This window comes from Macaca nemestrina, chromosome 8 (assembly GCF_043159975.1).
Source record: "Macaca nemestrina isolate mMacNem1 chromosome 8, mMacNem.hap1, whole genome shotgun sequence".
Classification (NCBI taxonomy): domain Eukaryota; kingdom Metazoa; phylum Chordata; class Mammalia; order Primates; family Cercopithecidae; genus Macaca; species Macaca nemestrina.
This window is the reverse complement of record NC_092132.1, coordinates 149,396,671-149,410,031: the sequence shown is the minus strand read 5'-3', so window position 1 is coordinate 149,410,031 and position 13,361 is coordinate 149,396,671. Positions and strand designations below refer to the sequence as shown.

At 37.0% G+C, this 13,361-nt stretch overlaps 1 protein-coding gene and 1 long non-coding RNA gene across 3 annotated transcripts in view; both read right to left on the bottom strand.

Moving 5' to 3' along the window:
* The window catches only part of LOC139355625 (CUB and Sushi multiple domains 1), a 2,038,620-nt gene that overhangs the window by 1,779,097 nt on the left and 246,162 nt on the right, over positions 1-13,361 (bottom strand). The gene's annotated exons all lie outside the window — the stretch shown is intronic.
* LOC139355948 (uncharacterized) overlaps positions 6,170-13,361 on the bottom strand; it is a 52,707-nt gene continuing 45,515 nt past the window's right edge. The window contains exon 2 of the long non-coding RNA XR_011607301.1: positions 6,170-13,361. This exon is cut by the window's right edge and continues 22,990 nt beyond it. This is a non-coding gene — a long non-coding RNA (uncharacterized lncRNA).

Here is a 13,361-nt window from a genome sequence, read left to right as displayed (position 1 = left end):
GGAGGAGAGAAAAAAACCAGAAGACTGAGGAGTCATTGCTGACTGCATGCCTCCCCCATGCCTGTAGCTTTACATCTCTCTTGCTAATCCTTCCGAAAGTCCCGCATCCTTATCTTCATTTCACAGATGTCTAGTCTGAGATTCAGAGGCTTCTAATAATGTTCCCAGGACCCACTGTGCAAAAGCATTCAGTAGCAGAGCACAGACAAGAACTCAGATGTATCAGACCCCATGGGTAGAATTCTTTCTACTCTAAAAAGAAACTGCCTATGGTGTTATTGAAAGACACTCTAGATTCTAGAAACCTTAATGGTGAAATTAAGACACCTGAAGAGTTAATAGATTTAAATTCTGTGTGTGTGTTTTTCCCTGAAATTCTCATTTTGGCCATGCAGAATCCAAGCTTTTATTCTCACTCACAAGTGCTTAAGAACAAGAAGTACTTACAAGGGCTTCATTTTCACCATCGATTACTTTTTGAGTAACTTTGCCAAATTTCAGTCTTGTGATGCTACTGAATTTTATTTGTACTAATGGAAAGCAACATGTCAGAGAAGCACTGTTTTCCTGACCACCCCAGACAGCAGAAGACACTAAATCAAGACCCCTGAGAATCGTGAGCTCATCTGGGCAGCCACACATCTGCCCCAGCTGTGTCCTTGCTCTGACTAAGCGGACTTCCCTTGTAGTTTACATCACTTTTAGCCCTTGGCTTGATAAAGACGGAGCAGGCATTTTACAGCTCTAATTGTGCCCAAATCCTCCAGGATTTAGTAACTCCAGGCAGTAAATGAGCTTGGAACTTCTTTGCAGGCTAGTTGACATCCACACTCATTCATTTAGCAAGCATTTATAGGGGCCCTAAAACATGTCCAGCCTGCTGGGATGGCAGAGGAGAGAGGGAGGCAGCAAGGGCGGAGAGGTCCACAAAGGGGAACAGGTGCATTTGTACCCCAGCACAAACCTCTAGGGCTATGCTCCTCTTTCATTTGCAGTGTTTCCTTGGGGAAAAAAAAATCCCCAAATGAAAAATAACTAGAAAATAGACTGAGGCTGGCATTTAAAATGCAGATATTAAAGCAAATTACAATAGAAGGCACCCATTCATTCCTTCATTTCCTTCATTCGTTTATTCAGTCAATGTCTACCAAGTACTAGAAAAAGTAAAACCGTGTTGAACATTATATTCCAAAACAGACTAATTCAAAAAGTTCATTTTCTGAACCCTAGTATTTGAGAAATATCAACACTATGCAGACGGAAAATTAAATGACTAAGGATGTTGGCCTCAAAGCAAGCACATATTAGCCATGCCGATGACCGTAACTCTAATGAAAGTCTCTAGCAGGTTAGAGAGACTCGTGCCAAGAATAACCAAATCTTGGAAAGAAGGAAACAGAGATAGAGGGAAGGAAGATGCAGGAGGAGGAGCTAATATCTAATAAAATCTATTATGGGACTGACAGTTTTACACATAATCCTCACAATGATGCAACAAGGTAGATAGATAGTGCATTCCCCATTTAAACAGATTAAGCTACGTGGTATAAGAGATTAAATAACTTACATATTTCAACAACGGCCTGGAAAGCATTTCTATCCAACAGTATACATTGTATTTTTAATGCATTTGAACAGATATTTTGTTCATTGGCTACCTATTTTTCCTTTCGCCTATCTATGACTAAACAAAGTATGTAGGAACCCATGAAAGTAAAACTGGTAAACAAAGAAACAAACTTAACAAGAACAACAAAACCCTTAACGACTACTACTAAATTATGGAAAACTGTATCATCATTGACGATTTCAAGAAGTCAATTTATTTCTATTTCTGAAATTGACGTGGGTAGCTTTTTGAATTCTGGAAAAAACAAGGATATGATTTATAGTAATTAGCAAGAGGCTGTATAAAGGGAAAATTATGCCCCTATGCATGTGAAGTGAAGATTCCCTTACCAAAGAAAGAAGTCCTTCTTACAAAAATATTTTGAAGACTGTTTTAACATATTTGGAGAAACTGAAATGACAAGTTATTTTTTATTGCATTGATAAACATCAAAATAATTTTTATCAAAATTTTCATTTACAAGCTCTACTGAAATATAATAGAGTTTGTACTGGGACTTTTAAATATATTTACCTGGAAAATTCCCCTGCACACTCTAAGGATGTATTTTGATTTTCTAACTTTCAAGAAATCTATTAAATATATTAAATGAATATATTGTGATCTTAAATATATTGTGATATATTAAATGAATATATTAAATGTGATATTTGAGGAGTACTGAAAAAGCAATTTATGGATGTGAATTTCACAGTATAGCTTATTATGTAGTTATTTAGAACTTCCTCTGTTTTATGCATGTTTGTGCAATTTTTCTTTTGTTTAGTGAGTCCCTGCAAGAAAGAGGTGAAAAGTTTAATAGTTCTCTGGCTAATAAGTTTTATTGTGCGGTCAGAAGCTCTAAGATTTTTATTTCTAGAAAATAAGAACTTAAAGATTTAGAAACGTATTTAGTAGCTAAGTAAATGCTAGGTGTTAAATTATATGTTAACAAAATACAACTATACTGTGTAACATATTTTTAGGTATTGGAAATATTTTTCAACAATGATTCTCAGCTCTTACCCATTTGAGATGAGTGGGCCATTCAAGCAAGAGATACATCTATTGTTTTCATAGGCAAGTAAATTATTGGCAACTTGTCTGAAGATGTTCTACTCATGCCATCTTTACTGTCATTTTTAAGACCCCTCAAAGACCTGGGTATTTTCAGTCTTGGATCTGTGGGCTGAAATCTCCTTGGTGAAGATTGCGTGTGTGTTTACCCCAGCCAGCAGCAGGCTGGCCCCAGTGTTTGCTTCTCCTAGGAGGTCTGGCTTTAGCAAACTACTTGTTATGCCCTGGGATTCTGTGAAAGCTTCCATTTGGATGATATAAGATGTTGCTGAGAAGTGCTCGGATTGTTTGAAATCACATCAAAATTGATGGAGAACAAGTCAGTCCAGTAGGAGCAAATTGCTGCTCATTACAATTTGGAAAAGAATGGGAGGAAAGTTTCTGCAGGGAAGAACAAAGGGTATTTTGGAGCTGGTATTCAGGATCTTTTCATACATAGGAGGTAATGCTCCCTCACCAATGAGGAATGCCCCTTCTCTTTCAGAACCTTTATTGCTAATACTAAATGTCAGAGGATACTTCAGTCACCTCAGCACTGAAAAAGCTTAAGGTCTTCTCATTTAGATTCCACTGGCTTTTTAAATCACATCTCCAATGCCAGCTACCAAGTTACCAAGCCAGGATCTAAACCTGGATTTTCTGCTGCCAGGGCAATTATCTTTCTCCTATCAATTTATCTGTCCCAAATAAACCTCTTTTTTTCAATAAGGGAAAGTGTTATTAGGTAGATCTGCAAGTTTTGTAGGAAGACAGATTTCCTTTCAAACATTGAACTTTATGCAACATTTTAATCCAACTTAGATTAAAGGTCAGAATAGTTCGCTTTTTTTAAAGTCTCTTCCCTAGAAGCCCACATACAGCTAAGAAAAGAAGTGAAAGACTCTTACTAAATATAATACTAGTAGCAATGATGATGATAAGACTAATAGAAGCCAGCATGCACTGATGTCTTCCATGTGCCAGACACTTATTTGAACACTTGACATCCTCTTGCTTTTATCTCCCTAATATCTCCCTAAGAGGAGAAAAGGACTGTTAGTCTTCCTACTTGTCAGCTGAGGATCTGAAGTTCAGAGGAATTTTTCCAAGGCTGCATAGAACCTCAGTGGTGGTTCTGGAATTTGAACGGAGGCCTTTCTGATTCCAGGGTCCAAGCTTTAAACACATCACACTGCTGCTTTACTAGGGATTTACTGATGAGCAGGTAATAAGCAGTCACCTGTTGCAACATAAAAATGTTACTCTATTTAACACTTTCCTGAATTGAGTTCATAGCTTGCTTTTCTTATATTATTATGGAGCTGCTGGAGATACTCTGGCTATTATCGACATTTTTATTGCCCTGTGTTAGCCTTCACGAAGATTCCTGATTTTCATTGGAAAGCTTTGTTTCTCATGAGCTGTGAGGTGTTTCTTCTGCTGGATTAACTCCTTCTGTCACCCTAATGCTTTCAAATATTACCTTCCCTATGTTTAATTTTCTGTGCAGGATAGGGTAAAATGCTGCAAAAATTTTTTTTAAAAAGAGACATAAAAGTTCTCACACTTTTTATTTTCTTCAGGTCATTGCACACTCTGTTGTGCATCCAGGAAAATTTAGATAGTTGACTATTCTTGGAGATATTCAGATAATAAGGAGATCACAATGGTTGGATTTGCCTAGAAAATATTCCAGGAGAGCGAGCGAGCGTGCATTTAGAAACTGGCGAATGAACTTGCATGAACAGAGAGAAGCAGCAGGCCCCTCAGGTGGGCAAATACAAGAAAACTCAAGAAGTCAGAACTCAGATATTCATGCATACACTGGGGCCATGAGAGCTGTGGGAAAACCCCAGGGAAGGTGAACAGTCAGTCTAGGAAAGTGGGTTTGCACATATTGTACTGCAGCTAAAAGGCAGGGAAAGGAAGTGACACCTAATTATCAAAAGGAATGATTGTTATGCGTAACTTTTGAGAAGATAAATTGCAGGAACAAAGAATAATTTTAGAAAAAATAGTTACTGGGATAAAATGGTATATTGTAAACTTTGCAAGCAGGTTTCATGCTTGGGTCCCCACTCTGACACTTTTGTATAAACCACCTTTGGGCAAGTGCCTTCACCTCCCCACTGTGCTGTCCCATTTGTGGGGTAAATAGCTCCTACCTAATGCAGAGCTGGCATGTAAGCGTCCAGCAAATGTTATCAGCTGTCATCATCATCCTCTTTGTAATGATCCCGGGGCTCAGTCATAGCAAACCATTCCATTAGTTATTCTCTCATGGCTGCTTCTTTACAGCTTGATTTTTGCATTTAACATTCTATCATAAAGACACATGCACATATATGTTTATTGCAGCATCATTCACAATAGCAAAGACATGTAATCAACCTACATGCCCATCAATGATAGAATGAGTTAAGAAAATGGGGTACATCCATACCGTGGGATATTATGCAGCCACAGAAAAAGAATGAGAGCATGTCCTTTGTAGGGACGTGGATGGAGCTGGAGGCCATTATCCTTAGCAAACTAACACAGGAACAGAAAACCAAATAGTTCATGTTCTCACTTATAAGTGGGAGCTAACTGATAAGAACACATGGAGACACGGGGAGGAACAACACACCCTGGGATCTTTAAAAGGGTGGGGGTTGCAGGAGAGGGTGGGTCAGAAAAAATAACTAATGGGTACTAGGCTTAATATCTGGGTGATGAAATAACCTGTACCACAAATTGCCATGAGAAGAGTTTACCTGTTTAACAAACCTGCACTTGTACCCGACATTAAAATAACAATTAAAAAAAACCATAAAACATCATTGCCAGGCACATGATTGACAATTTCCCTTATAGACACTGAGGTTATTGCCAGCAAAGACACACCTTCTTCATCTTTATTTTTATCCTAGCACTATAATTCACACATATTTTGCCAAATGGTTGAGATAAAAGACAAAGAGGTTGAATGGATGCAAGGAATAAATCATTTAAATTGGGCTGCTGAAGTACCTAAGCAATAGGTAATGGCTTAAATTAATGCAGAGGCAATAAAAAGGCCAGAGAAGGCATAGAAACAAATAGTTCTTTGGACATTGGTAGCATCTAAAGTAATGGGCAGCATGTGGTAGGAAAGGGAGGAGTCAAATATTGCAACCCACAGCAACAGTTAATACCAGATGATAAGGAAATTGATAGAACCCATTTGAAGGAAAGGCGAGAAAGTAAATTGTGAAATGTTAATTTTCAGGTAACAGCCTGCCACTGAAGCAAACTAAAGATAGGACATCCTTTCTCCACACGTAACTTGGAGAATGAGAGAATAAGAGAAGTGGTAATAGTAAAAACAGAGATTGGATTACATGCCAACACCAGGTGAATTCTTTGGGACGACAGTAAAGACACACAAAGTTTTCTGTGCAAGGTCTCAAACAGAATTAAACAGAATATCACGTTAGTTTATTTGGTTTGATAGACTTTCAAACAGTCTGTTTTTATTAAAAAAAAAAAAAAGAATGTCCCTAAAGTCAAATATTTATCCATCTGTATTAGTTCATTCTCAAGCTGCTATAAAGAACTGCTTGAGACTGGGCTATTTACAGAGGAAAGAGCTTAATTGACTGACACTTCAGCATGGGTGGAGAGGCGTCAGGAAACTTTCAATCGCAGCACAGGGGAAACAAAAACATGTCCTTCTTCACATGGCAGCAGGAAGGAGAAGTGCTGAGCGAAGTGGGAAAAGCCCCTTATAAAACCATCAGATCTCATGAGAACAAACTATCAGGAGAACAGAATGGGGGAAATCACCTCCATGATTCAATTACATCCACCTGGCCCTGCCATGACATGGGAACTACAATTCAAGATGAGATTTGGATGGGGACACAAAGCCTAACTATATCACCATCTATCACCTATATTTTAAATATAATTACATTTTCCAATAGCATCCTTTCTGTCATTTTTTGACAAAATAAAAAAATCAGTATATAATTTATTGATGTTATTAATTTGCTATATCAGAATGATTAATGGTATGCAGTTCTGAATATAGAATTAAGCTTGATACAATAAACACATAAGATGGATGCTCCTATCTGAGTTGAACTAGAGATGGACAATAGAAAAAATACAGATTCCTTACTTAGGAACTACATATAATCATTTATTATACTTAAAATTCTGTGTGCGTGCGTGTGTGTGTTAGAAGGCAATGTCCAAAATTTTGAAGGGCTTGAATAATATACCTTCTCTTGGGAAAATAATTTTAAGTCTTCCGTGCTAAACCAAGTTAAAAGTTAAAGGAACGTAGTACGAGTAACTGATATTTTTAAACACACACATGTGCACGTATACATGTGCACATACACACATGCATGCACACACATTTTACTTAATATCTCATTTTAGATTCCTTGTATTTGTTCAATAATTGTATCTATTAAAGCAATCCTATGTTGTTGAGCCTGTCAAGTTCAGGTTTGTAAACACAGCAACGCAGAATCTCACTTGGAATTCCTACAGAATAACAGCGCATAGCCATAGATGACAGAACTAGGTATTTTATGGAGAAATGTTACCTTACTGTAACCTTCAGAAATGTTCAGCTCAGTCATATTCCTTATTTAGTGGCCTTATATCTGATACCTCCCAAATCTCTACAATATAAAGAGACAAGGTCATATGACCATGTCTAGTGGAATTTGTTGTAATGATAGATGAAGTAACAAAATTTTTCTGTGCTGTGACTAAATCACTTAAAAAAATCAAAATAAGCTCCAGAAGATCTTTTAACTCTAAATGAAAACAGGTCTCCTTTGGGCCCAAGAAACCCATACGCTCAGTGGTTATCATGGCATTAACACGAGAAGCCACGGGCAGGCAGTCCACACTCTGTGTCTATCAATCACCTTGTGTCTAGCACTTTACTAGGAGCTCATAGTGGTACTTTGTTCCCTGTCCCTTCCCACAAAAGATTCTCCAGTTCCTCTTCTTTGGAGTCCTTTTTCCTACCTGCTGCAACAGCCTCCTTTGTGATCTTCCCATGTCTGGCCGGCATCCACCATTTCTACTCTTCTAAAACTCAGCATTGACAGGTGTTCTGCCACCCTCCATTCTTCAAACACTCTCAGCAGCAACTTAAGTTCCATACTTTGAGCTAGCGCAATAGCTGACTGGCCAGCCTCCTGCCCAGGCATCTTCCTTTCCCGCCCTGAGCTTCCGTATCCTGGCAGAGGAACGCCACAGCTCCACCAACGATCTCTGGTAACTCCAAGCAGAATCTAATGACTTTCTTGCTGTCTCTACTGCCATTTCATGTGTTGTGTATCTCCATCATAACTGCCTCCTCACAAGGATGATTGTGCAATGAAAGCCTGAGCTCCCTGAGATGAATTCATTATCTTATTGTTTTCACCCCAGGAACAAGTAGAATCTTAAAATCTCTGTGCGCAATTTCTCTGAAATAATAGTATTAGTAATAGTCTGTATTTTTGAAGGTCTTTATTATAGGTCCTTACATTTTACTAGTGTTGGGACATAGCTATCAGAAGTCCATCTAAATCCAAGGATTTATTGTGGAAATACAGTATTAGAATGAGGAAGAAGCAGTCTCCACTTTTTTCTTTGTTATTCTGCTTCTGAAACACAGAATGCAATCCTAGGGTAGAGACAGGGTGGAATGTGTTTAGAGGAAAGTGCAATGGTAAATGACAGAAATTTTCTGTCTTCAAATATGGGTAAGACTATCGTGTGAAAAAGGTGTTTTGACTCATTTTTTATTATGGTCTCAGATAGCATAACACACACCAAATGATGAAAAGTTGTGGGAGACACATCTATGATGAGTATGTGCAGCTCTCTGGCTTTTCACTAAGAGGATGAAAATCTACTCAAGGAGGGCGAGGTTGAAGTGAACCATCTCTGCTGTCCAGCACGGGCAGCAGAGGAAGACCCTGACTCAAAATAAAAGTGTTCTACCTCTTCTCTTACGGATATTTTCAAAGCACAGGTATAGGATATCCTACTAAAGTTTCAGGATGAATCTTACAGAAGATGAACTTTAAACAATTTCTTCCCTAAGACATCATGCTCCTTTTTTCCACAATAGCTAACTTTCCTCAAAGTTTCAAAACAAAAAATAAAACACTTGTTGACATATATTAACATATTTCTTATAATAAAAAATTAACATAAAGACACATAATTTACTAGAACCCAATATCCTAGTAATTGACTTAAACAATTTTGTTCTTAATGCTTATGATTTAAGGAATATATTAAATTGACTCACAAGATCCATCCTATTATCTCCCCCTTTTTCCTGAGCAAATGTGTACACCCTTCTTTGTCAAGTAGACATGTAATTTTCAAAGGCATTTCAACAGAAGACCCTAGTGCCACACATACAGTTCACTTAACTTTTACTAATTAGGCTTCAAGAAGAGCACCTTTGTGAAATTTTATTATATCACAATGAAGATCCTTACTGCATTTTAAAAACAGGAATTTTTCTCTCAGACCATACTATTTCCACATTATTCTAATTCAACGTATCAAAAGGACACTATTATTCATGCCACAAGATTAACAAATGACCAGAAAAATGTTATTCTTAAATGTTGAAATATGTAATATTTATATCTATCAAACATACACAAATATTAGAGTAAAATCCGTAAGCATGATCAAAACAAAAATAATTGCATGCTTTGAATAGTAAGAATGAATTGGAAGTTTTAGATCTTAACATGTGTCTCAAGGCCTGGACAATAGGACCTTTGAGGAACAGTAGGATGACAAGAACATACACGAGATTACTTAGGAAATTAACATCTGTTCAGTAAATCACATCTTTTACATTGTCTTCAGTACTCTGGGTTCCCACATCCCAGACATAGGAGCTTGTTAGAAATGGAGAGTCTCAGTCCCCAACCCAGACCTGCAGGATGAAAATCTGCTTCTAAACAATCCCCTGGTGATTCATGTACACTTTAAGGAGTTTGAGTGTCATCCTTGTTGTTTTTGAGACAGGCTCTCACTCGGCCACCAGGCTGGAGTACAGTAGCATGATCACAGCTCACTGCAGCTTTGACTTCCTGGGCTCGAGGAATCTTCCCATCCTAGCCTTCAGAGAACCTGGGACTACAGGTCTGCACACACCTCCACACCCACCTATTTTTTTTTTTTTTTTTTTTGAGACGAGGTTTTGCCATATTGCCCAGGCTAGCCTGCAACTCCTGGGCTCAAGTGATCCTCCCACCTTGGCCTCCCAAAGTGCTGAGATTATAGGCATGACCCACTGCACCTGACCAAGGCTGAGTTTTGAGAAGCACATCTCTAAGCCACCGACTCTATCATGAGGAATGTTAAGACTGCCATTTTAAAAATAAATGCCCTACTCTGTTCATTTCTTACGATTAAGATTAGAGGTATTTGGTGTTTACTTTTAGTCATTGATAAATATACATATATATACACACACACATACATATGTACGCACACATACACATAGAAAATATTTCATAAATGTATCATTTAAATTAAAAATCTGAGCATGTAAGACAAATGTTTTATTGTAACAGCCATTATTAAGTTGAATTCCTTTTATTAATACTGCTTCTCCTATGCTATGCTTGGAATCTGAAAGCACGTAGTGTTAAAATGGAGCAATTTTCAGTGTTGACAATCAGGTTGGTCTTATTAAAGATGCAAATATGAAAATGGCAGGTGACAGACAAAAACCAAATGTATGGTCTATTAAATGCCATGTCAAAAATGCTAAAAGCCTAATTATATAAATCATAGAAAATTTTTCTGTAGAGCATTTTTATGTATCAAATTTCAATTCTAATTCTAATATAATGGTCTGTTTATAAGAGATATATCAGAACTATTAAAATAAATCTGAAAATAAATTGTAAAAATGTATAAATAACAAAACTGCATTATCTAGAACTAAAGGAGAAACATGGTCAGTTGTCAATGACATGCTTCACTGCGTTTGGAGAATTACAGTTATTTTCTAAGTGTTTTTGTTTGAATTTTATTACATTAATTATTATATTAAAATTGGCTCTGCTAAAAGTCAATATATGACCTGAAAATAAATACATCAAGAAAAATAGCCAAACTTTTAACAGAGGAGATCCCATTCTTTTAGTCGTATTCTATTTTAAAATGTGTGAAAAATTTGAAGAAGAAACAAATTCTAAACAAGAAAAATCCCCAGGTCAGTATATTTCCATTACAATTCTGAACACTAAATGGACAAAACCCAAACCACCCAACAAAAAACGTTCACAGGGTGGAAATTATCATGAAACTCAGGAAGTGGTATCCTCAAAGCAAAAAATGTGTCTCAAGAATGAGCAGAGTAGAGTGCTTCTCACAGGCCGGTCAGAAATACAGAAATGTCAAGTACCATAATTCTCCTGCTTTGAGTTCATGTTCTTCTTTCCAAGCTGGAGTCAAACGTGATTAACCACAGACAGTGGCTATCCTGATTATCAGGTAATTCCCCTGGATAGTCAAATGCTATTCAAATTTTACAAATTGCCATTCCAATTTATACCTTAACCATTTGTGAGTTTAGTTAATTTGAGTCAAAGCTTTCTTCTGCTCTAACCACTTCTGGATGTATAGATGAAATTTTCTCTGAACTATAAATTTTAGGTACAGATCTTGAAATTTTGCATATTACACTTTAGAGGCCTCTGATACCCTCAGGTGATATTAAAACCACTTTATGGCAGAAGCAAGCTTCCTGCTGCCCACTTTTCTCTGTCCATTCCCACTCAAGTTCTATCTGCTCCCTACATCCAGCCAAGCCGACTAAAGCTACAAGTTTATAAACCACAGCCTCTTCTCTCTTCCCAGAGTGATACCATGATATGACGGACCCGAAAACAAGCGTGTGTTAAAAGCCAGGCTCTAGAGCCTAGATCCACACCAGGCTGGCACACAGAGCCCTGTTTTTCTTAAGCGGCTTTGATGATGATTCAGTGAGGCAGGTGTGAGCAGGAGCAAATACAATATCTAATATACAGCAGTGCTCAGGGATGCCAATTTCTTTGGGTTCCCTTTACAGAGCGTTACAGACCAGGCCAAACACAGGGACTGACAGGGCCACCTCTGCAGGGTCGGGGGGCACAGCCAAGTCCCCACTTGGAAAGCGCAGCTCAGGGGCTTGAACTTTGCCTTTTTAATATAACTTCCCTTCTTCCATTTTGCTTTCCTGAGTTCTACTGACGTGTGTGCTGTGCTACCCCTGACTTATTTCCATTGCAGTGTTTCATATCATCTCTTCTCCAACCTTTCAGTTCGGTTCTAGCCCATGTAGGACACAGTTTCCCAATCCCGGGCCTGTGGTACAGTCCCAAAATGCTCTAAGTGAGGAAGTGTGTTTATTTAGCATAGGTTTTCCTTTGTGATAACAGTGTATGCATTATCTGTCTATAGAGTAGCTAGCTCAATGATTTATAATTCACACAAAATATTAATATTGTTAGTTGGTAAGAAAAAATAAGCCACTTTTTATAGGAGCAATTCCAACACTATTATTATTCTCAATTTTTAAAATGACCAGTCTCTGGGCCTTGTCAGATATTATTTTACACAATGCTTTCCTCAGGTCATGGTTTAATGATAATTATGCTAATTAGTATATGAAGCTAGAGTTCTTGTTCACTGAAATCTTGTAGAATTTCTTCATTAACTTCCACGGAGTAAAAAAGAACATAAAACACCCATAAGAAAGTATGTATTCCTAATAGTCTCAGACATTAAAGTTGAATTGAATTTTTTTAACCATAATTCTAATGGTTCAAGTACGTATAAAAATCCAAATAAAAAGTTTAAAAAATAGTCCAACTATTTCAAATCAGACACATTTAAAAACACACACTTGTTTCAAACATCAACCTTTCATAATAAACTTGTGTTAAATTGAACTAATATATACTTTTTTATATAAACCTAGTTTTTGGTCAATAAAATCTCAAGAAAGGCCTGAGAATTTCATGTGAAAATCCATACGTTTAAATCAAATTCATACTTTTAAAATTAGATTTATCTTATGTAGGTAAGTTCTAATCAATGAAACCTTAATTTTGTATACATACAAAGTTACAGATATCCAGTTGTCTCAGCAATTTTAGGCTCCTAGAGAGAACTGTATTTTTCCTCTGGCAGATAATTTAAAACACTATTGCAGCCTAATGGATTACACTCTGATTTTATTACTAAAAGATAGAAATGCTCCACAATTTAGTTACAAATGATTAAGTAACTGCACCTAAGCTTCAATAAGTATTAAATATAAATATGTAGTTCTCAAAGAATGACTATGTATAGTAATCGAGTGAAAGCTCTTAGACACTATTTAACACTGTGATATCATATATTCTTTCTTAGAGTATCTTAACATTTTTAGAACCCATTCAGGCTTTTGTTTGTTCATCTATCTATTCACTTAATGAAATGTAGCAGACATTTCTTAGATGCCAGAAAGGGAGGAAAGGAGAGTAGAGAGAAGTAGAAAGAAAAGAAAAAGAACACACACCGATTTTAAGCTTTCACAATTTTTAGCTACTGAGGGCTATCATTATTTTAGCATACTTTAAGGGAGTAACACTCTCCAACATATTTAAATATATAGGAACATGCATTTTTGAACTCCTACCACACGTAGCATGCG